General features: G+C 39.5%; 1 protein-coding gene and 1 long non-coding RNA gene across 16 annotated transcripts in view; one reads left to right on the top strand and one right to left on the bottom strand.

Annotated features, from left to right (window-relative positions):
• LOC146394939 (uncharacterized) overlaps positions 1-18,517 on the top strand; it is a 124,550-nt gene extending 106,033 nt beyond the window's left edge. The window contains exon 2 of the long non-coding RNA XR_014833826.1: positions 18,422-18,517. This is a non-coding gene — a long non-coding RNA (uncharacterized LOC146394939). The remainder of the gene's footprint in view (positions 1-18,421) is intronic.
• Positions 1-23,621, bottom strand: part of CHCHD3 (coiled-coil-helix-coiled-coil-helix domain containing 3) — a 296,981-nt gene that overhangs the window by 162,242 nt on the left and 111,118 nt on the right.

The raw sequence follows: 23,621 nt of genomic DNA, 5'->3' as shown, positions 1-23,621 counted from the left end.
GTGTGGCGGGGGCGGAGGTTGTCAATGGGAATGCGAGTGTAAAGAAAGCACGTCGTGGGGAGGTGCAGATGTCAGGCAGCTATAGACAGTCCCTGAGCAGATCCCATTCTGGATCTCTCACACGAAAAAAGAAAAAAGAAGGAAAAAGGGGGGCGAGGGGTCAGGGGGCGGGGAGACAGAGTATTTTCCAAGGTGCTTGTGAGAGAATACAATAATCAACCATATCAGCCCGTGAAGAGATATGTACTCACAAAAAGGAGATGGCTTTACATGGTTTTAAATACTAAGAACTGCTGAGTCATTCTCTTAAACACTAAGGAGTCCTTTGAACAAACAGGAGGATTTGAGAAACAGGAAACTGAAGACGGGCTATTCAAGCATCAAAGCCAAAAGTCTAGGGCAAAACGCTTGAAATCTCATAATAAACAGAGGGGGGAAAGCCTAAAAGATGTAAAGGAACCATTGTGTGTGTGTGATATTCCATTTACATTAATTGTCATCATAAGTTCATCTATCGTTCAACTGATTAGTTCAAAGTTATTTTCCCCTATGGACATACTCTCTTTTGAGGAAACTAAAACACAGAGCTCCGCAGATGTATCACATGGAAAATTACCTTCTCCAAGGAACTAGCTAACTAAAAGATGAAAGTGATAGGCAAAAACATGACACATTTGTCACTCGCATTAGCAATATTAGTGCTAATGAGAAAGTACATGAACAAGAACACACACCTCTTAATTTGAATGTGTTACAAATAAAGACTAGATTAGTCACAGCTACTCGGATTAAATTTTAGCACTTAACGCTGAAATACTACATCAGGCAATGCTTATAGTGATTTTGCAGCACCATTTCAGCTATTTAATTACAGTTTTCAAACCATTTAACACCTCTCAGCACATACAAACTAGATGCGTATGCATGAGCGTTAAATGGGTCAAGATTTTAGGTGTAACTCAATTATCTGGCGTCCCTGGGAAATCAAGTGCTCCATCTAAGTGCATTTTCCATATAACCGAGGCTTAATCCTTCATGCATCCTAAATCTCTGATTAAATTTGTGGCCATCTGTAAGGGAAATCTTTCCTCAGAGTATTTCATTTCCCTATTTCCTTATAGGCAAGTGGATGCGAAGTGGTGAAGTGCTTCCGAGTTTGGGGTTTTGTTTTACGGATAAATCAAGACCATGGTTAGGAACACTCATCACTGGAGCACTTCAATACAGTTCCTGCTTTTTATGTTTTGTCTTCTCCTTCTACGTCAGGCTCTTAGCAGTCACTTCTTCCACGACTGCAGTGATGACCTCTAAGAGTCACAGACTCCAAAATTTACTTCGGTTTCAGAGTTTGTGACATCTTCCGTGGACTACTGAGGGGGTGGGGGAAGAACCAAACTTGTTAAGAAATATATTCAATGGTGTCGATAAGGCGAGGAACAGAGGAGACAAAGAGAGAAAAACACACGGTATTATTCTTCTTATTACTCAGCAGTGGAAAGACCAAAGTATTGCCGCATTCGCCCCGTCAGTTTCCATTCTTAGTGGAAGAGATTAGGGGAAAATCTTAGACCCCAGGCTCTAGAACCAAGATCCAAGTTCCAGTAAAACTAAAGAAGCCTCGTTCTCAACGGCAATGTCTTTTCAAATTACTTCAATGCTGCTGGTTCCCAATCTTACAGGTGCCTTACTTTAAGGCGTACCTGTTTTCATTCATTCTTACATGATTCCAACTGCTCAAGCACTGTGATCTGCACACTTATACCAAAAAAGGTTATGACTGGGCAGCAGTTCTCTGAATTCTGTCCTCAAATTTGTGAATATATCCAATATAAGTAGTGGCTAAGGTCACTGCTTACAACAATTCTCAGATTCGTAGTCATTCTGAAGACTGTACTTCTGCACTGTTTTTCTTATAGCTTCATGCAAGGCAAGCTCTCTGAAAGGCTGCAGCTTCCACCTGGGCATCCACACCTCCACTCAGCTCTGCTAGGACTCTCCCTGCTGTCCGGCATGACGGGACTTCATCTCTTGATCATGGCTTTCCTTTCCTCTTCCAAACACCCAGCCTCAAAACCATCACCCACTCACTGTCATAGCTACCCCTAGGCTGCAGGACTGCGGCCTACGCTCTACTGCACAGATTTCAAACTTGAGAGATCCCGCCTCTTTAACCACAACGTCCTTATTTCCTATCTTCTACTATCCTCTTTCACAACCTATATATAATCCTCAAACCTTCCACCATTACCACTCGACTCCCCACTGCCGGGAAGAGTTGGGTCCCCTATGCTGCTGAGGACACCAAAACTTAGGAACTCAATCCTGTTCTTTGCAATGCCATCGTCTCCCCTACTTTTCTAACTATTCTTCCGCCAAACTCTTGGAATAGGCGCATGACCAGAGAGGGCAGGAATCTACCCTGGGGAGCATGAGATGTTTATGAAAAGTACACGCCAGGGAGAGAGATCACTCAGAACAGCTCTTGGCTTCTCACATGCAACTGTGGAATCTGTGCCAATCCTTGCTAAATTCTCAAAAGTGACTACAGGACAGTTAACTATAGGGACTTAATATGATTACAGCAATCACAGCTTACAAAGCACTTTCACGTCTCTCTTTGAATTCTCAAAAGACCACCTGAGGTGCCTATGTTTGACTGAATGATGAGGAGACAGAGAAAGACTAGATTTGACCAAAGTTATATATTTAGTGAGCAGGGGCACCAAGGAGGCAAAATCATCCCGAGTCACCTGATGTCCTGAAGTGTCCTCAGTGGATCCCTAACACAATTCCAGGCCTGGCTGGGACCACGCAGGAAGCATACACTTCTTTCTAATGAGGAAGAGAGGCTGGGAGAAGGAAAGGCAGGAGAAGAGGGGAATGCTATTACATTTATTTTAAAAATCCTTATAGTCACTAGTTTATCACCCTTGATACAGATGGGAACAAGGCTGATATAAATTATTTATGATGTGTAACAGTTTAATGGAGTATAAAATAGATTCCTTTTTTCATAGTTAGTAAAAGTGGCAGTGTTCTTAATGTTGTCATATCCAGACTGAGCCTGGATCCTACTTATCTAGACTTTTGACAGAAGCATCAATTTTCTAAATTGTTCTCTAACAACTACAAAGCTAAAAGAAAAGAAAATTACTCACAATGTTAATAATTGCAATTCTCTGAAGATACTAAAGAACCCACTATAATTTCACATCACTGAATCCTGTGGCTTTAGACATCTGAAAACTCTAAGAGTTTTCAGACAGTTTCTCCTATGTGTTTTTAATACTAAAAGAAGGTATCTATATGAAATACACTGAAGAGCTAAAAATGGTATGATGGGATCTAGACCAGTATCGTTGTCTTGGAAGTGCTATATAACAACATCCATAAAACGTGGAAAGAAAAATGTATGACTTAAATGAACTCTGAAGTTCACAGGTGAACTTCAATAAATAACAAACTCACTTATTAAGAGCAAAATCCACATTACATGTGCTATCTACCACTAGGCATCTGACTGGCTGCAAGGGTTACAAAGCATCCAACCGTGCAAGGGTAATAAGGGATTTGATAACAAATAGAGGGAAAGGGACTCAAGCAAACAATGAGAAAAAGAGAAAAGATAAGGTTTAAGCATGAATAGATGGCTTTAAAGAATAAACTACATGGTATCTGAAGTAATACCAGAAGCACAAAAACTTCTGTTTTTACATACATTGCAAATACTGTATAAAGATAATGCAGTTCTCAAAGAACAACCAAAGGGCTTGAGTATTAAACCGCTTAATGAAAAGAGACTAATGTTCATCTTGAAGAATAGATGTAAAATACCAGTAAATAAGTTTTGAAGATCATTGGAGAATTGCCTTAACAAATATTTTTTTAAACTATAAATCTACAATAATTTAAATAGTGTGGTACTGGTTCAAGAACTGGTAAACATACTAAATGAACAGAATTTACATACCAGAAACAGCCTTAATTCTACATCAGAACTTGCCAAAAAAAAAAAAAAACAAAAACCAAACCAAGATACCTCTAAGGAGAATGAATGATTTAAAAAACTGATATTGGCAAAACTTTCTAGAAAAACCTAGTGCACAATCATACACCAAAATAAATGTAAGATTGAATAAAAACTTCATAGTTGAAAAGTTAAAACACAAAAAGTAGAAATAAAACTATTTAAATACATCTTACAAACCTTTCTAAGCATATAATTACTACAAAAAGACTGACAGATTTGACAATCTACAAATTAAAACATAACAATATTTTAAAATATTAGAAAATGAAAAAAGGTTATGAATGAGCCATTCAAATTAATAGTGTATGTCTGTCTGTCCGTGTTTCTTTCTTCCCATCTAAAAACAATAAATATAGGCAGTTACCACAAATGAATTCTCTTAGTGTGTACAAATTTGCCATTGATTTTCTCAGTTTTCTAGGTACCGAGTATGCAAATAATGGAAATTTTACCTCCTCCTTTCCATGTTTTTCCTTCCATTTGTTTCCTTTACACAGTATCTTGCTTAAAACCTCCAGAACAATATAAATAATGAACATCCTACTCTGTTTCTGACTTTAATGGAAATACTTCTTCTAAATTACCTTTAAGAATCATGATTGCTTCTTGAGCTTTCTTTTCCTTTTTTTGTCTTTTGTCCTTTTTAGGGCCACACCCACAGCATGTGGAAGTTCCCAGGCTAGGGGTCTAATCAGAGCTGTAGCCACTGGCCCACACCACAGCCACTGCAACGCCAAATTCGAGCCGTGTCTGCGACCTCCACCACAGCCGGATCCTTAACCCACTGAGTGAGGCCAGGGATCAAACCTGCAATCTCATGGTTCCTAGTTGGATTCGTTAACCACCAAGCCACGATGGGAACTCCTATAATCTTTTTAAAAAATTCTTTTAAAACAAAATTTTATTAATGCAAAAAAATAAATAAATAAAAATAAATAAAAAGACTCTATTTAGATAAATACTGAAGATCAACTAAAATGTAAACCACTGACACTAGGCACACAGAAGTATGTGTAAGATTTTCTGAATCGTTTGAAAACACCACCACAATCTACACCAAGGAACACCGGTTAGCAGTTATACTAATAACACTGGCATAGTCTTTAGAGAGCAGATTTACAAAGGTCATACAAACATTTTTAGGGAAAATGATAAACAGAACCATCTGCACGCATATACTGTCCAAACATCCTTTAATAAATAAAAACTGGATGAGAACTAGATACATTATTAGTACATCTAATATTTTTTTTAAAGTAGGCTGATGATTACTATATTTGGTCTTGGTAGGATATGCTCAGTTAGCCATAGGGGAATAATTTAACTAGAATCTTTACTGGCCTTTTTGTCTATTTGTTTCTATTTTGGAAGAGATCATTTCCAGAGTATTTAAATAGTGCCTGGCACAGAAAAGGCACTTATTAAACACCTATAGAATAAATAGAAGTCCGTTTCAGACCCAAAGGGCTGCAACATCGCTTAGAGCTCTTCTTGCGACCTTGCTCGGTTTGGCTGAGTGGCTAAACTATTGAAAATGGAATCTCAGGTCACAGGGGTTTCACTCAATTGGGAATGACAAGTATTCAATCCTTTTTTGTTACTGTTCATTGAGAGTTAACTGCAGGAATTTTTATCCAAAAATGATTAGTCACATATTTCTATTTTACAGATATACACGCTGAGTAAAAGCTGGTATATATTAGACTGAGTTCCGAAGTGACAGAATTCTATTTTAATGCAAACCTCCATCTCTAATACTGGGTATAGCCCAATACATATATATTTATCAAAAGAATGGATGAATGAGTAAATTCCCGCTATAATGTCCTTACTGAAAATATCCAAATTTTATATATATATATATATATATATATATATATATATACACACACACACAAATGTTCAATTCACAGTAACTTTTATAGCATCCTAAAAATTTTGCTAAGCCACTGAGTTTTATCAGTTGTCTGTTCTACCAAAAAATGTACATGAATCAGCATTCTTTTTTTGCTAAACCCGAGTATAACTTTTACTCCTTCTTAAGACATGAACTAATGAGTATTTATTTATAAGACAGATCATTCTGTTTAACACTAGAAAATCTACCGAATATTGTTGCTTTTTATATGAAATAAATATGCTTTCTTAAAGTAAGCAGACATAAGGATATCCTAATGAAATGACTTTCTAATATGTATGGAAAATCACTACAATGAGTGCTTTAAACTTACTATGTATTATAATAGTAGAAGGCATTATTTCATTCATCAAAAATTAAATGAAATAAACCATGCAGCACAAATAAACAGACACAAAAGGTACTTAACATCTAAGCACACTTTTTTGGCTTTTGTAACTAATTTACTTCCTGCCTGCCTGCTTGTCTTCCAAAACAAATTCAGTAATACTTCATTTTCTTTTAAAACTTTACACAAGAAGTTCAGGGAAAGAAAACAAAACTTCTAATGGCAGTAAGAATGCAAAACAGAAATTTTCTAAATTATATCCTTAAACAACGAGATACTGCTCAAGTTCAAAAGAAATACAGAAATGAAAACCACCGATATTTTTCAACTTTAATAGATGTCATTAAATTTTATATTTAACAGCTATAGACTCAAACGCTTATAGTGTAATAGCTGAACACTTCATTTTTGAAAGTTATATTTTCAAGCAATGTAAGTTAACAATGCACTAAATATACCACTTGATATTATAATAATATCAATGCATTTGATAATACGGATCTACATGATGGTATATGTAAGTATAAAAACCCTGCTGCCAATTTTCAAAATTAAACTGCAAAAGAAAAAAATATCAGGTAGCCAAATTACATAATTAAACAATTTTGATTTCCTCCTATATATGTCAGTTTAATTACTATATTTCAAACATGATACACAGATGTAAGTAAAAACTCCGAAAAGACCATCATGATAAAAGTAAAATGTGACAACGATCCCAGAGGCAGATACAGATACAAAACACAGCCACTGGGAAAAACAGCTAAAAGCAAATACAAAAATAAGTGAATAAATACATAATACACAAGTTGTGTATCATCCTTATCAAATAATAATACTCTTTTCTTTTTTCTTTTTTTTTAAACAAACATACACATCAGACTGAGAGCTCCCATTTTGGAACTTCCCTCTTAGCCTTCCAAAAACGCAAAAAAAAAACAAACCAAAAAAATCCTTGTATCCCATTTAAAATGTTATTATAGTTTTCATCACTTAACAGCCTTGACTGCAAATGACTTCTGGCTGTTCCCAAAAATCAAGTCTATTCTCAGCTGATGAAGATTTATCACCTTGGAGGACATTCAAAGAAATGTGACTTTTAAAGCAATTCTTAAAAGAAAGAAAAGAAAGAGGGGAAGAAAGAGGCAGGGGAAGAGGGAGAAACAAAGGCAGAGAGACTGAGAAAGGGCAGTTCTAGCAGAATAAACACGATGGCTTCCCAAGAAGATTCCTTTTGAAGGAAGAACTTCAGCTGTGACTGTGTTTTACTTCTGAACAGCTCTCACTAAAGAACAGTCATACTTCTGCAGGCATGAATTGATTAACAGTGGAGATTCTTTTGTGTTTATGTGACCAATAAGGATACCAAATGCAAGGAGAAAACTTTTCTATGGAAAATCATCCACTAATGTTCAAATAACATGTACGTCTACTCAACACAATATACAAATGGCTTTTCGGTGTAAGATTTTTTTTTTTTTCTCCTCCATTACACGACAATTGACTTTCTCCCAGCTAAAACTTTTAAATGGCAAAACAGATTTTGAAGGCATTTTCTGTAATTAAAAATCGGCTGCTTAGACACTGAGGGGGAATTTCTTCAGGATAATGTTGCTTTTCACTTTTCTCTTAAAAGATTCAAATGAAAGAGAAATGTGTTGAAATCAAGTAATTAGAATTCCATTTGGTCCATCACCCTTTTTCAAAATTTATTTAAAGATTCTAGATTCTACTGACAACTTTTTATCACCGTAATTATCAGGAAAAGAATAGTTTTTGGTGTTTTCAAATGAATATATGTAATCAAGGAGTCAATATGATTTATAACCGCAAAGAAATTGTCAAGAAATGTTAAGTATCTAAATACTTTTTAAATTGGCTTTGCATCAGAAAACTCAAATATCAGTTTTGAAGACCATGTAATTTTGGCAGATTGATAACTCCTCATAATACCTATCTCACCATTACCTGTAAGGGTTCTGATGTTTGTTTTATAGCAGGGCTCACTACCATCCTAGGAGGGGAAGAGAGACATTTCCTAGCTTCCCTTGATGCTGGTGCAGACATGTAACTAAGATTTGACCAAGAGAATACGAGGAGAGGTGCTAAGCACACCTGCAAGGAATCATCCTAAAGAGAGAGGATAAATCCCTACTTCTCCTCTCCCCCCATTCTGTCCTGTTGTCTGGAATAAGGATGTGAAAGTAGGCTTTTGTGGGCCCTGTGGATGAGAACTAACCATAAACAAATATTAATGCAAAGTTTAAAGCTAAAACTTCCATCTTTGAACAAGCCTATATTTATGTAAGCAGTGAAGGAATTACTGCTACAGAATGCAAAAATATAAGAAATGTCTTCCTGAAATGGATAATACTCTTCCCTAATGCTGTCAACTGACTCCAAATTTTAAATAGTCCAATTAAAAAAAAAAAACTATAACAATGAACAAATGATCTCATAGAATGTCAGTATTTCGAACTTAAAAAAAAAAAAAAAAAAAAACTCAGATACTAACTAGGTTTAATCAGATAAATCTTTAAGACTTTAAAAATCAAACTACTTGATTCTTAAGCACCAAGAAAAGGATATGGAAAAGTTTCCCATAAAAAGTTGTTAGAAGGGTTGTGTGGAGATTTTAATATTGGTAAAGCCACAAAAATCATCCCAAAGGAGCAGAGACTAGCTAGAGCAACACTTGATAAAAGAGGCTAAAGACACAAATCAGAATCAACTGTTGTCAGCTGTATATACTGATCCATATCCAACCTCCTAGAGGTTCTCAATGTGGTTTAGGGAAAAGGGTTTATATATACCACATGAATTTACAGTGCTGTTATAGACATTTAAGTATGAAAAAATACTTTTAAAAAAATAATGGAAAAAGATATGAAAAAATAGATCTAAAAAAAAGAGGAGGATCAGAGTTCCCATTGTGGCTCAGCAGGTAATGAACCCAACTAGTTTCCAAGAGGATGAAGGTTCAATCCCTGATCTTGCTCAGTGGGTTAACAAACCTTGCAGTGGGATATGGCATAGACTGCAGACACAGCTAGGACTGCATGTTGCTGTGGCTGTGGAGTAGGCCTGCAGCTCCAGCTCCGATTCAATCCCTAGCCTGGGAACCTCCATATGTTCTAAGTGCTGCCCTAAAAAGCAAGAAAATTAACTAAGTAAATAAATAAATAAGGGTTGTTTACAAATATAAGGTACTATTATTCAAACAGCTATGTACACATGCTAAAATAATTTCATGTTTAAAAAGAAAGTAATTTTGTTTTTTAAAAATGTCATCGTAGGAGTTCCCGTCATGGCTCAGTGGTTAACGAATCTGACTAGGAACCAGGAGGTTGCGGGTTCGATCCGTGGCCCTGCTCAGTGGGTTAAAGGCCCGGCGTTGCCGTGAGCTGTGGTGTAGGTTGCAGACTCGGCTTGGATCCGGCATTGCTGTGGCTCTGGCGTAGGCCAGCAGCTACAGCTCCAATTTGACCCCTAGCCTGGAACCTCCATATGCCACGGAAGTGGCCCAAGAAACGGGGGGAAAAAAAAGTCATTGTAAAAGCATATATATTTAAAAATCTAATAAAGATCCCTTCTCACCTGCCCTTGATATTTCAGAGAAAAGACGGCTTAATTTGTTTCTCTGAAGATTTTCCCCTCACAACTAAATAGATAGCAAACTTAGTATTTACCAGTATTATGTAAAAGTGACTTATACCTGACAAAACATTTTTCATCTTATGAGAAAAACATTGATTCCACAACTGATCATAAAACAGAGTGGGAAAAACAACCAATGGACAGTCCAAACACACACCAGGAGAAGGCCTATGGTGGGGTCGACTGTGCCAAGAAACTCCATAATTTTTTCCACTAAGATTTTATTAAATGAGTTTATTTAATTTTTTCCACTAAGATTTTATTAAATGAGTTTATTTATTTTTTAAACGCCTGAAAAATAATTCCCAGGTAGTCCATTAGATACTGTCAATTGTGTTATTCAGTATAGTATATTGCTATGTGGTTTCTCAATTTTTATCAAAATTACATCTAAGAGAATGAAAACCATTTGTCTACATTTAAAATGCCTCGTCTCTACAACTCAATATTTTTCCTTGATGCATTCTAAATGCCCTAGTAGAAATTATTTTGAAAAGAAACCATTAAAGGTATGCTAATGACTCTGAATTGTGACAGATGCTGTGGAAACAGGCCTGTTGGCTGCGGCACAGCACCATTAACTATCTATCATAAAGTCCTCTGGACTTGCTCGTTTATTACTGCTGCGTTGCTCAAGGGGGGAGAAAAACAGCAAGAGTTTCTCTTTCTGAGGCAAAAATCGTAAGCCACTCACTTATTCTAATGTCATGATCCCCACTGTTTATCTACATGATAATTAAGAAAAACAGAAGCAGTGAAATATTGTTTTAACAACGTGACTGGAATTAAACTGTTGAAAAGGCCAAGGAGAAAGTTTCACAAGCTCATTGACTGGTGGGTCTCCAACAAGAAGACACTAACTGCAGGGGAAACAAGTCCTGCTTCCGAGGAATCAATCAAGGGATGGAATTCCCAGCTCACAGAACAGTGCAGAGGGGAGAAGAGAATTTAGAAAGAGGGATGGAAACACATCATTACTCTGAGAATCTTCTGTCTATGGCCTGTTAGGAATATATGCTGACAACCCACTTTATGGAGAAACACTGATCTGGCCCCATGGGAATCAAAAACTACAGCATTACACGGTTACAAAGGGACTGCACACACACTAGCTCACCGGATCCCACCAAGAGAGTTGTAAGAAACCTATCGTGTTGATTCTGGAAGTGAGGAAGCTGAAGTCCAGATAAAAGTGAGGTGACTGGCTGAATGTCAAGACCTCATTAGTTGAAGCACCCCGAAGTCAGGTGTTCTATCGCTAAAGCCAGTGCTCTTTTCTCAAAGGCCAAATAAGAATGAAGTGGCTTTAAGAGGGAAGGGACGAGAAGAAAGAAGGGCAGGATACTTTCTTTGAATCCTAACAAAAATATGAAGACTATGACTGCAGCATAACACGTTTAATACACATTTTATAATCATGCAACATGGAACAAGTGTCAAAATGCATACAGGCACCGAGGCCTTGGCACACCAGTGACAGCCTTCCTATTACTTATACCAAAGCTATTCCAACCACAGGGCTGCCAAGCCCCAGTAAGAGGAGAGGAGGAGGATGCCTTCTTTTCTCATGCCCTCCATCAGCTATGCACCATGAGGGGTGAGCCACAGAACCGTGTATTTTAAAAACGCACATGCCCCTCGCCACCCTCCCTGAAGTCCCAGTCCTCCTGGGCATTTGTACTGACAGAGGACTCCAGCAGGCTTGGTGACCACCATCCTAGGATCACAGGTCTTCCTCTGTACCCACAAGTGATAGAAAAAATTCACGGCTTTACAAGTCATCAACAGATTTTATAAGAGCAAGTGAAGGACAAGAAATGTAGCAAAGAATTAAACAATAAACAATCCTGTCCAGGAAGGTAGGATCAAGCCTAAAGGATTTTTACCTACAGAAGGAAACCATTCCAGACGATCCTAGGTGGATGGTCACAGAAAATACAATAAACTCATGCCATGTAGTTTGCCGAGCACAGGTGTCTGACAAAAAGTGTTACAATACCCTAAGCTCCAAAGTTTGTACTAACAATTAGCCACTGCAGTCCAAATCACAGGATGTAGTAAAACTAAATACTCATTATTCACAGAAAGATTCTAAATGTCCACCTCTTCAATGGGAGGTGGCCCGTAGGCACTAACGAATAATGATTAACAGAGGAGGTGGCAGTAAAGTACTAACCCTTAAAAGAGACCTTTGAAATGTTCTAAAGAGGTCTCTTATAGCGTCTATAAAGCAGAAGTCAATGGACCCATTATTTATTTACTTTAGAACCATGTGGTAATAAACTCAACCTCATATCCAACGCCTCACTCCATTATGCTAATGCTGCCTCCTCTGGTCAGTGAAAAGGACTATTTAAATTACAAGAGCTTCATCTTATGTAAAAGCCCATGAATTTACCCCATGACTCCATGAAGGAAATTTGTCAGCAATAGCGAGTCTAGCGTCCTCTACTCTGAGTCACCTTTAGCAGGCTTACGACGTGATTACAATCTTCTCAAATGCTTTCAGTTTACTATGTTGCCAGGAAGCGGTCAGGGTTAATGCAGTCTCTCAAGAGACCAGCCACAGCATGTGTCTGCTAGGTTCCTCTGTCCACTTAGATGGATCGCCCAGGAACCCCAACTCTGCCACCCCTGAATGCTCTGCTGGGGCACTCCCCACGGTCTTGCTCCACCTCACAGCACAGCTTTGTCATTCGGTTGAGAGCCCTGAATGAACCCAAACTGCCGTTATACCAAGATCTGGACTACTGGCCACTCCAAAGGAGCCCCTTCACAGCCGGTCTCCCCGGCGCCGACGCTGCCTATTCACACCGACTGTCTTCTGACAGTTATTCGGGAGGCTCCAGCAGACCTGCTTGGCTTTGACAGCTCTTGTGGACAGCATGGAATGCAACGTTCAGTGAGCATTACTGAGCTCCGACTCGGTGTAAAGCCCTGTGTGGAAATGCAAGCGTAAACGACACAGCCCTTCTCTGCCTCTCCCAGCCCTACAATGGAATTCACCTTCTAAGATGGGAGATGACCACACACGCGACCAGACTGTACTTTCCTCAAACAGGCTGTAGAGGTTGTATCTAGGGTGACCCTATGTCCTGGTTTCCTCGAATGTCCCAGTTTACATGGGCGGTCCTGTTTTAATTAATTAATAATGGTACTTCCTTTCACCTTCTTCTCTGGATGATAAATTACAGGGTCACCCTAGTCATAAAGAGAGTTATGAACAAAGGGTTTTGGAAATATGGAAAGGTTGTGATCATTCTGAATTAGCAAAGCAGGAAGGCTTTACAAAGAAGACGTTTATGCTGGGCTTTGAAATGAAAGACAAAATTTAAGTGAGGGGCTGAGAGGCACGTGGAGAAGTAAAGGGTGGCCCTCAGGCAGAAGGACCAGCATAAGGAGGGCAAAGCGGCAGGACACGGGCGCTGTCTGCTCCGGAAGCACTGGCCAGATTAACTACCTTATTTTTTGTCAGTGGCAGTCTATATTATGACCACTGTAAGATTCTTGAGAGCAAGGACGCTGTTCAATCTTGCATTTCCCTGGCTCCTAACATAGAACCTGGCACAGAAGACGCGCATAAAACCTACGGGTTAAAAGTGTTGTTATACAACTGATGAATCAGAGCAAGCAATAGCATGTCACCTATGTCATGTTAGACAGCTCTGCTGTTTCAGGAGGAAGATTAGGGCCATGATACCAGCACTTTTCACCGTCCCCACAGTTCAGGAGAACGTATAAGAGACAGGCAGAGTCAGAAGAGGCTGTACCTCTACAGACAGGATCAGAGAGTTTGGTGAGACAAGCACCCAGAGACAAATTATGGAGAAGTGGTTGAGAGGTGAGAGCCAGGGACAGTGCCAACATGGTACCACTGTAGCCCTCATCTGTGCCAGCTCTGGCATCTCAACAAGATGCTTAGAAACCAGAGGGACCTAAAGCTCTAAACCCAAATGCTCATAGCTCCCAACATACCACAAAGTCCTGCCCAGAAAAACCACAAGGGCAGGAGTTGTTTAGAAAAAAGACTGAGATCTTCAGGCTGCCACATCAGCTCTTCTCTGGCTTTCAGCCTGCCCCTCCCTGAGGACTTCTGATGTGTCAGCCTCACAGTCACATGAGCCACCTCCCTAAAATAAAGCAATCTTTATGTGTGGGTATACATACATGCTATCTTTCTCTCTCTCTCTCGCCCTCTCTCTCACACACACACACAAAACCCCTACTGGTTCTGTTTCTCTGGAAAACCCTAATACAGATTTATCTTATATTAAGCCCAATATTTATATATTTGTTATGCAGTTTTAAAATGCTTCAAAAACTCTGTCATCTGATCAAAATTTTTCTAACTCAAATAAAGAAGTAAAAATACCCTAAATAGTTAGAAAGCACTCTGTAAGGTAGCACACATACATTAAAAAAAAAAAAAAAAAAAAAAATCAAGAGGTTGAATTAGAGCATTAAATACTGAGTTAACTATTTCTATTATTTTAGGGTTAACTCTCTTTCTCCCTAATTTATAATTATTTCATACATCACCATTAGGCATGATAAACACCAATTCCTGCTAACAAATGTAAACTCCATTAGGACAAGGTTTGTGGGTTTTTTTGTTTTTTTTTTAATGTTTTGATGTATTCCCAGCATACAGAACACAGTGCCTAGCATAGAGTAGATTTGAAATAAATAATTCCTAAACACAAATGCAAATGAAATACATACATACGTACACAAACACACACATACATATCCATGAGGGAAGAGCAAGAAGAGAAAGTTCACTCTTGCTAAATAAATAGACGTAAGTTATGATGGGCAAGCTATGTTTTAAATTATAAGAGCTGTGTTATAATCCATATAAGTAAACAATAATCTCATAACCATACAATGAGGTCTATCAATGATCACTATTCACTGTATTCAAAGACCATATTTCTGCCTCTCAGTTTCAAGGCAAGAACACAGAGAAGTCAGGGACATTCACTCACTCCCTCAGGAGTCATGACAGTGGCCGTGAAGATAACTGACAAATAAATGGGCCCTCCCCTCATTACTTAAAGGGAATTATGGCACAGACACTGGTTTTACAGTCTAGGAAGTTACAGCATTGATCTTTGCCTGGCTTCTTAAGGCTCTTAGACAAGGAGATGGGAAAGTGGTAGAAAGGGCAGCTGAGAAAAGTGCAACATATAAATGGGAGACAGAAGATAATCATGCATCCACATCGCCCTGCTAAAGAGCCATCTACCCCCAGTGCCCTCCGAGGGCCTGGCATACGCAGCACAGAGGCTGCCCATCCTTGATGGAGCTTCTAAGCCCAAGCCAGTCCAAACTTACAGAAAGATCGCTGATCTTTTTGTTCTCTGGCTTGCAATCCTTGGAGGCTCTCTGGAAATCACCACTGAGGAAGATGCGCAGCAGCCTAGACGGAGACGTCAGTGCTGCTGGTCACTGTGTCCCTCTCTCCAAAGGGCCCCGGGCCTCCTCCCTCACACGGAGGAGGAGGGACACAGGTGGTTCCCATCGCCTGGTCAAGGTCTGCCCAGAAGCCCAGGGATCATGCAGGATGAGTTCCCCTCCATCTGCACCAAGGCGCACTGGCCTTGAGAAAGGAGCTCAAGCCCCAGCAGCAGGCTCTGGGCCAAAGTAAGAAACAGCTGTAGCACTCAGGCGGGGGGAGGCTCTCAGGTCGCCCGTTGTGGGGCGCGACCTCTGAAACACACCCTTCTCAATTCTCTCAAGTGTTGGAGAAGAGAGGCCCAACCCAGCACACGACACAGGGCTGTCACTGAACACAGCTTCGAGCTACCTGTCAAAAGGCCGCAGTGAGGAATTATTTTGGTGACCTTAGGACTACACATTGAGCAGCCTAGTTTGCTAACAGGCTCAGAAGTTTATAGAGACTTAGGAACCAACTAAAAGGTCAAATTATCACTTTAAAATAAGAATCACATCTTCAAAGAACAGGCATGTGGGACCTCCAGCTGAGCCATGTGCTTCCTGCAGGCCATCTATGTGGAAACCCAACCATAACTGGAGGGTTATATGATGCTCTGTGTGACCTGAAAGTATGCTGGCCTGAAACGAAGACAGTTTGCTGTAAGGATCTGCCCACAGGGCAGGCATCCATCCACCAAGGCCAGACAATTGTCAGAGCAAGGGTGAGGTCAGATGGATGCAAGAACTGCCTATCTTCTTTAATTTCTTCTTCCACTCTCTCTATAAAACTCTAAAATATTAATAATGACAGTGTCTTTTTTATAATACATAAGTAAATAAATCAGGTAAACATAGAAAATGTTTTAAAAACATAAGTGAAAAGATAAAGAAAAAATCTCCATGTGCAAATACACAGATGCAAAGGAACATGCTGATTTTTATTCTACTAAACATCATATTGTAAACAAGTCCCATGATATTAAATAATCTTTTTAAAACTTTAAAGACTGAAGAAGAATCAAGATTGACATATTCTTTCTTTAGACGTGTTAATATATTCAATCAGTGACAGGCAAGTCTTGTTCTGATGTCACTCAGAATATGTTTTGAACTTTATCTAAGACAACTGCTTCCCCCTTGTTTCTAAGTTACTGAAAAGAAGACTCTTCAGACTCTTCCTGAAGTCTGAAAACTCAGGTACGCCCTCCCAAAGCGGAAGCACCCTGTCCAGTTAGAACCTTTAGGCCTTTTGAAGCCTCCACAGTAAGCAGGCGGCATCTGACGCACCAAGACCTCATATCATGGTAACTGGGAGAGGAGGAAAACATCCTCCCATGTCAACTAGCATCCTTTGTGCCCAGGCAACAAATGCCTCTATCAACTGTGGTCAGATTGAACACCCAGCACTTCCCCCCTTAATTCTGTCTTGAGAGACAGAGAATTAAGAATGTCAGGTCAAGAGTCCTTGCCGTGGCTCAGTGGTTAAAGAACCCGACTAGTATCCATGAGGATGCGGGTTCGATCCCTGGCCTTGCTCAGGGGGTGAAGGATCCAGCTCTGCTGTGAGCTGTGGTGTAGGGTGCAGACGTGGCTTGGATCCCTCATTGCTGTGGCTGTGGTGTAGGCTGGTGGCTACAGCTCCAATTCAACCCCTAGCCTGGGAACCCCCACATGCCGTGGGTGCAGTCCTAAAAAGACAAGACGACAAAAAATAAAATAAAAATAAGAATGTCAGGTCAAACTGAGACAACTGTGAGGTCACGGCAAATCAGCAAAAGGTTTATTTAGGGGAGGGTATAACCTGGCAACCCCATCAAATCACAGCATTACTCTGCTGATGTGCAGGACAGGCTCTAAACCCCCAAACCAGGCTATGCTCACATGACAGAAGCTTTTTTCAACCTCCTGCAATGTCTACAAAGCTGGCAAATAGCTCCCAAAGCCTTATATCAAACTGTGATGCTTTAAGAATATCCCCTTAATACATAGCGCCCAGTTACTTGCTCGCGACCCGTCTTCAGTGATGCGGGGACAGGGAAGTCTTTTGCACAGCTTCTCTAGGATGACAGACATTAATAGCAATGCATGGATGGATTTACAGCTGGCATCAATCAATTTGTAGTTATTTTACAAGTATTGATTAGGGAACTCAAACAGGCTTTGCTACTTGCCAGACATAAAGCTAAACCCACCTCCCTTTCATAAATCCCCCCAAAAAAAGCCAAAGAACCATGAAAACTGATGTATTCTAGAAACAAAGCATGCCAAGGCAAGATTATAACCAACTCAAAGCTGAGAATCAAGTAACAAACGTATCTCCAGAACAGCCCTCGAAAAACTTGCAGTCTTGTTAAGTCACCCTCACTGGCAGCAGAGTAACCTTTGCTGCAATCGGAATTGACGGGAAGCCTTTTCGCTTCAAGTAAAAGATTTCTGTCAGGGTGAACATATTTTAATCCACCGCATGCATTGTGCCATGTCACTTACAAGGACAAAACCTGACTACTTCAAGAACCTGCTTTTGTTGTGTCCTTCTACAGGCCTGTGTACATGTTCCCAAGGCTCACAGGAGAAAAATACTCAGAGGAGACAGGAGACGCGTAGAGGAAGCAACGACAGAACATGCATGCAGGGCATATGCAGAGCTGTAGATATAACTTGGAAACGGTGGTCTCCAAGATGGAGACACACGGTGACAAGATGCTGCGTTCTAGAGGAGATGTTATGATACACTGAGTTCTGCAAGGAGTTAAATGAAGAAGTTGAAGCTCCAATATATGTCCCATCCTATCATGCACAAAAGAGAATGGGGACCACTCCAAAAATGCTGCGGGCTGTGGGCCACAAATGCAACATGTGGGGTGATGTTAGAAAAGGAAGAAAAACTATGAAACATATGGGCATGGTCACATTAAAAATTAACAGGGGTGGAGTTCCCGTCGTGGCTCAGTGGTTAACAAATCCAACTAGGAACCACGAGGTTGCAGGTTCGATCCCTGGCTTTCCTCAGTCGGTTAAGGATCTGTCCTTGCCTTGAGCTGTGGTGTAGGTTGCAGACGCGGCTCGGATCCCGCGTTGCTGTGGCTCTGGCGTAGGCCGGAGACTACAGCTCCGATTCGACCCCTAGCCTGGGAACCTCCATATGCCACGGGAGCGGCGCAAGAAATGGCAAAAAGACAAATAAATAAATAAATAAAAATTAACAAATGATTTCTAGTGAGTTGAAGAAATAAATGGGAAATAAAGGGAAAATAAAGTAAGCATTTAAAAAGATGAATCTCAGAGTTCCCGTCGTGGCGCAGTGGTTAACGAATCCGACTAGGAACCATGAGGTTGCGGGTTCGGTCCCTGCCCTTGCTCAGTGGGTTAACGATCCGACGTTGCCGTGAGCTGTGGTGTAGGTTGCAGACGCGGCTCGGATCCCGCGTTGCTGTGGCTCTGGCGGAGGCCGGTGGCTACAGCTCCGATTCGACCCCTGGCCTGGGAACCTCCATATGCTGCGGGAGCGGCCCAAGAAATAGCAACAACAACAACAACAAAAGACAAAAGACAAAAAGACAAAAAAAAAAACAAAAAAAAAAGATGAATCTCATGGAGTTCCCACTGTGGCACAGCGGAAACGAATCCAACTAGAAACCATGAGGTTGCGGGTTTGATCCCTGGTCTCACTCAGTGGGTTAAGGATCTAGCGTTTCCGTGAACTGCAGTGTAGGTTGCAGACACGGCTTGGATCTGGCATTGCTGTGGTTGTGATTCTACTCCTAGCCTGGGAACCTCCATATGCCATGGGTGCGGCCCTAAAAAGGAAAAAACAAAAAAGTTTAAAAAAAAATAAAATGATGAATCTTTGAACTTGGAGAGAGGGCACTATAATACAGAAATTTATGGCATTTAACACTTTTTAAAGGTATAAACTAAACCAACTTCTGGGTCATTTAATTTGTATGTATTTTAAATGATATCAATTTGAGTTTATTTTGCTCACAAAGGTCTGAGTTTTCATTCTAAGCCAATAAACATATATTAGCAAAAAGAGCCCATCCTCTTACATCCAAGAAAAGGACCCCTCCCATTGGAAGCCTTTCAATAACAGTACTGCTAACAGCATGTGTACTGTGCCCATGACTAAATCACTTCTATGAATCCAAATAAGTTTGCAATAACAAAAATCCAATTTAACCAAGAAAATAGAGGCTTTCAACTTTTTCTTTTTTTAAATGGACTATTTTTAACAACTAAAGAAAATTAAAATAGACATGATTCTTAGAATTGGTAACCTATTCATAAAACAAAATTACTTTATGAAAAGTCATTTATAAATATACAGAACTTTGCATTCTCTAAGAACTCCTGTATTTATATATTTATTCATCAAGGTAACAGACTTGAAAGAAAAGTACATGAACAGCCTTGTCCTCATTTTAAATAGATGGAAACAAAGGGCATAAAGGGGGAAATAAAGCAATTTGTCTAAAATTACATGGAGCAGTACCTGGGTGCAGGAGTAGGGAGTAAGTAGTAGGGTGTGGAGACAAGGCTATTTCAGATAAAATTGTTGTTCAAAAAGCTCTGTAGAAAAAAGGGAGAGTTTACTATCTAATAATTTCTAATGATACAACTGGATGCCTGCTTCATTTCAAAGACATGGAACCTACACAGATGTTGGTGAAAGCATTTTAGTTTTAGTTTTAGGTCATAAAAAGAAAATATCCAAAACAAATGTTTCTTCACCCACAACACAGAGTATCAGTCTGTACGTCCACATGAAACTCTTCACCTCCTTCATCTATCCTACCTTGTCTTTCTACAACTCTACCAGTGACAGCAAGAATTCATAAACTGAGGTTAACAGTATCTATCTTGATCCTGTTGTTTGCAAATCATGTTTAAAATGTTTTAAAACGTGACAGCTCTGTAACTGCAACATATGACCCCAGAATGTATCCTGTTTGAGAAGGGAAAACTGTTATGAGGAACGTTATTGGAATCCTGATTAAAAATTAAAATGTTGCGTTGATGCTAAATCTCTTGATTTTGACAACTGTACTTAGTTAACGCAAGAAACATACACTAATTTTTGAGGGGCAGAAATATTAAGAGGCAAGTTGACATGATGTCTGCAACCAACGCAGAAAGTGTGTACGTGGGTGTGTGTCGAGAGAGACAGAATGATAAAGCAAGTGTGGCAGACGTTTAAAAATAGATGAATCGAAGTCAAACTCCTTGTTTTAATAACTTTTCCATAAGCTAAACATTCAAAGTAAAAATTTAAGAAATGAATTTTAAAATTCTAATTTTATAATGTCTAAAAAAAAATTGGCTACCATATGCAACAGAAAGTGTATACACATACACACACATACCTAACCTAGCACTGTTTACACTCAGTGTTTATGTGCAACAGTGGACTTAGAGTAAAAAAAAAAAAATCAGTTACCAGCTCCCTTATCACTGTCCCAGAGCTATGAGGAGAGAGCTTATTTTTTAAGAAATAAACTATGTTTTCTATTGCATTAATTAGACTGCTGTCAATAAGAATTATTCTTGGGATTACTGAAGGAAATTGAAAAATATATTAACAGCTATATAACTGTATCTCAAATTTGTTTCATTTTTATTAACTTAAATCTCCAAAATTGTCAAGGACATATTTTCAATTCTCTTCAGAGCTTATAAGAAAAACCTGTGGAATACCTTCACTCTGAATTTCTTCCAAAGTTCCATGAAAACGCAAAACACAAAATTGATCAAATCCACTGCAGAGTAGACACTGTTCACATGTATTATATTCACATTTACAAATAATCCATTGCATCAAGCCTATCTCTATTCTCCTCGAGCAGCATCTTGCCAGATTAATGCATCTTAATTATCCAAAGCACAAAAATAATCATCTCTTACCTCCTCTGCACGTAAAAAGTTCACACTGCACGTTAAAAAAAGGAAAGTTTCTGCCTTTATAGACAGGTGTCCTTCTCAGGGCAAGGGAATGAATAACTGCTACAAATCAGACTCATCCGTATCAATGCCAAGTACCTCTCTCAAAATAGAACAGACCACACCAACATTTTTTAATAAGTCCACTCAAAAGAGACTTTATAAAAAGTATACAGTAACACTTCATTCAACCAAATATTCTTTGCAATGTAGGGATTCACATTTTTTTGGAATACTGAAATATACCTGAAGTGCCAAAACCTTTTTCAATTCAAAAGAGTTCAGATGGAAACTTTGGTTCTAGTACGTATTACTCCACTCCTTGCTCTTACCCTCATCCCCGGTGGTCTTACCATCAGGAGGACATCACTTCACTAAGCAGTCACACACAAGGCCGATGCGAGTGGTCAGGGCTGCCTGCCTCTATGCTGAGCAGGCCCACCTCACTCCGATGCTGTTTACTTCCTTTGTGTGCTCATCACAGGTATGATTTCTGGGCGCCTTTTTTTGTTAATGTCTGTGGTAATTTCTACTTTTTCCATATGCCCATCCCTAGAAGTCCCCTCATCCATTTCAATACAGTGGGTCCAACCTACTACAGGTTAAAAATACAGTAATATAGCCAATTTGGCTAAACTGTGTCCCAAATTAGATTACCTAGGCAGTGGGGATCCACTCTGGAGCCCTGGCTCTATCTTCATGCAACCTTCTGGTTTACGATCTCTTTAAACCTTTTTTTCAGCATCCAAAACAGGAGTGATAGACATCCTGCCCAAATCCAGCATTTATTAGCACCAAATAAGATGCTAGACTTGAAAGCTCTTGGTTAAATGAAGAATACTAGAAACAAATATCAAATACTAAAAACAAATATCAAATGATGCTGGTTATTAATAAAAGTCCTAAGCATTACAGCACTAACCTAGAAACACAGTGTGATTCATTTTGGTTCTGGAGTTATGGTTCCAAGCGATCAGCTAGCCATGTTCCTGAAAATCAGACAAGCTAAGGAAACTGTAAAAGGATTAATGTTTAATGTCTGAGCAGAAAATGTTTGTAAGTAGGTTTATACTCTCCAATGAAACTGGCCCTGTGACACTGTCTGGTATTCTTTCTCATCAAGAGAATATGAAACACCAATCTGGAATTAAATTTACAGGCAGTGTTTTAGACAGGCAGCGGATATTTAGACACACAGCTAAGTATGGAACTTTGCAGCAATTCTTCATAAAAGATGGAAGAAAGGGGGAGAAGTTAGCTAGAAATCTCCTCTAAACTTTTAATCTCATCAACAAATGTCTACGACATGAAGACATCTGATAAGTTTACCACAAGTAATCATAAATTATTGGTGCTGATCATTCCATTTTATTTTTTTGAAAATAGCTTGGTAGCTGAGTAAATCATATTCTGCCTGGAGCTATGTAGCTTACCTCGTATTATTTCAGAATCATCTAAAATGACTCATTTTTCTATTAAAATGATGAATGAGCTAAATGAGGTATGTAATAAATACTGCAGGTTTGTAAACAGATTCCTGCTCTCTAGAGAATGGAGGCCTTACTTCATTTGGTAATTCTGCCCCTTGGTATTTTCAGGAGAAGTCATCCTTAAAATACAGTCAGTAAAGAAAAGAGTAGCAAGAGTCACATTGGAACCAAATGTTGAATGTCTTTATGGTTAAGGGAATAACCCCCGACTAAATGAGAAGAGGACCCCCCTCACCCGCCACAGCAGGCCACAGTTCAAAACATCAAGGAACACAGCAAGAACATAACTCAGTCCCATTTAGGAATCCTATCTAAGCAATAAAAGCAAGGATACATAAAAGAAATAAATATAGGGCTGCCCAGGAACATTCAGCATTGTGAAGAATCTAATGTCTAATAAAAATGGAGCAGATCTCACTGCACGTGGTATGTCACCTAGTAAACGTTACTGCCATTCAATGCACCTACAGAATTCACTAAGCCAGGGGTCCACACCACACAGGCTGAAAGCAACTCTCCAAGGCCGTATCCGAACTGACAGTGTGGAGACTGGCCAGGGAGACACACTGGAAAGACGGCCACTGAACAAAAAGGAGCACATCTGCCTTAGAGTCCCGTTCCAAACATAATGCGCAAGAACTTTTCTTTGGGATTCAGAGGACTGACAGGCTTCATTATGCTTCTGTTAAACTTTTAATCGGCTACAGGTTAAAGCAAACACTGAGGGCCATGTTTCTCACCTCTTCAGTAGGAAATGACATTATGATGTCAGATCAATAAAATTCCAAGGCCCTAATGACAGTTCCTCTCAGACCAGGCAGT

Source organism: Sus scrofa, chromosome 18 (genome assembly GCF_054392235.1).
Source record: "Sus scrofa isolate SSC_HxYL_T2T_F1_AM1 chromosome 18, Sscrofa_HxYL_maternal_Yorkshire_Landrace_v2.0, whole genome shotgun sequence".
NCBI lineage: Eukaryota > Metazoa > Chordata > Mammalia > Artiodactyla > Suidae > Sus > Sus scrofa.
Note: the sequence above shows the minus strand (reverse complement) of the source record. Positions and strands in the feature narration are given on the sequence as shown.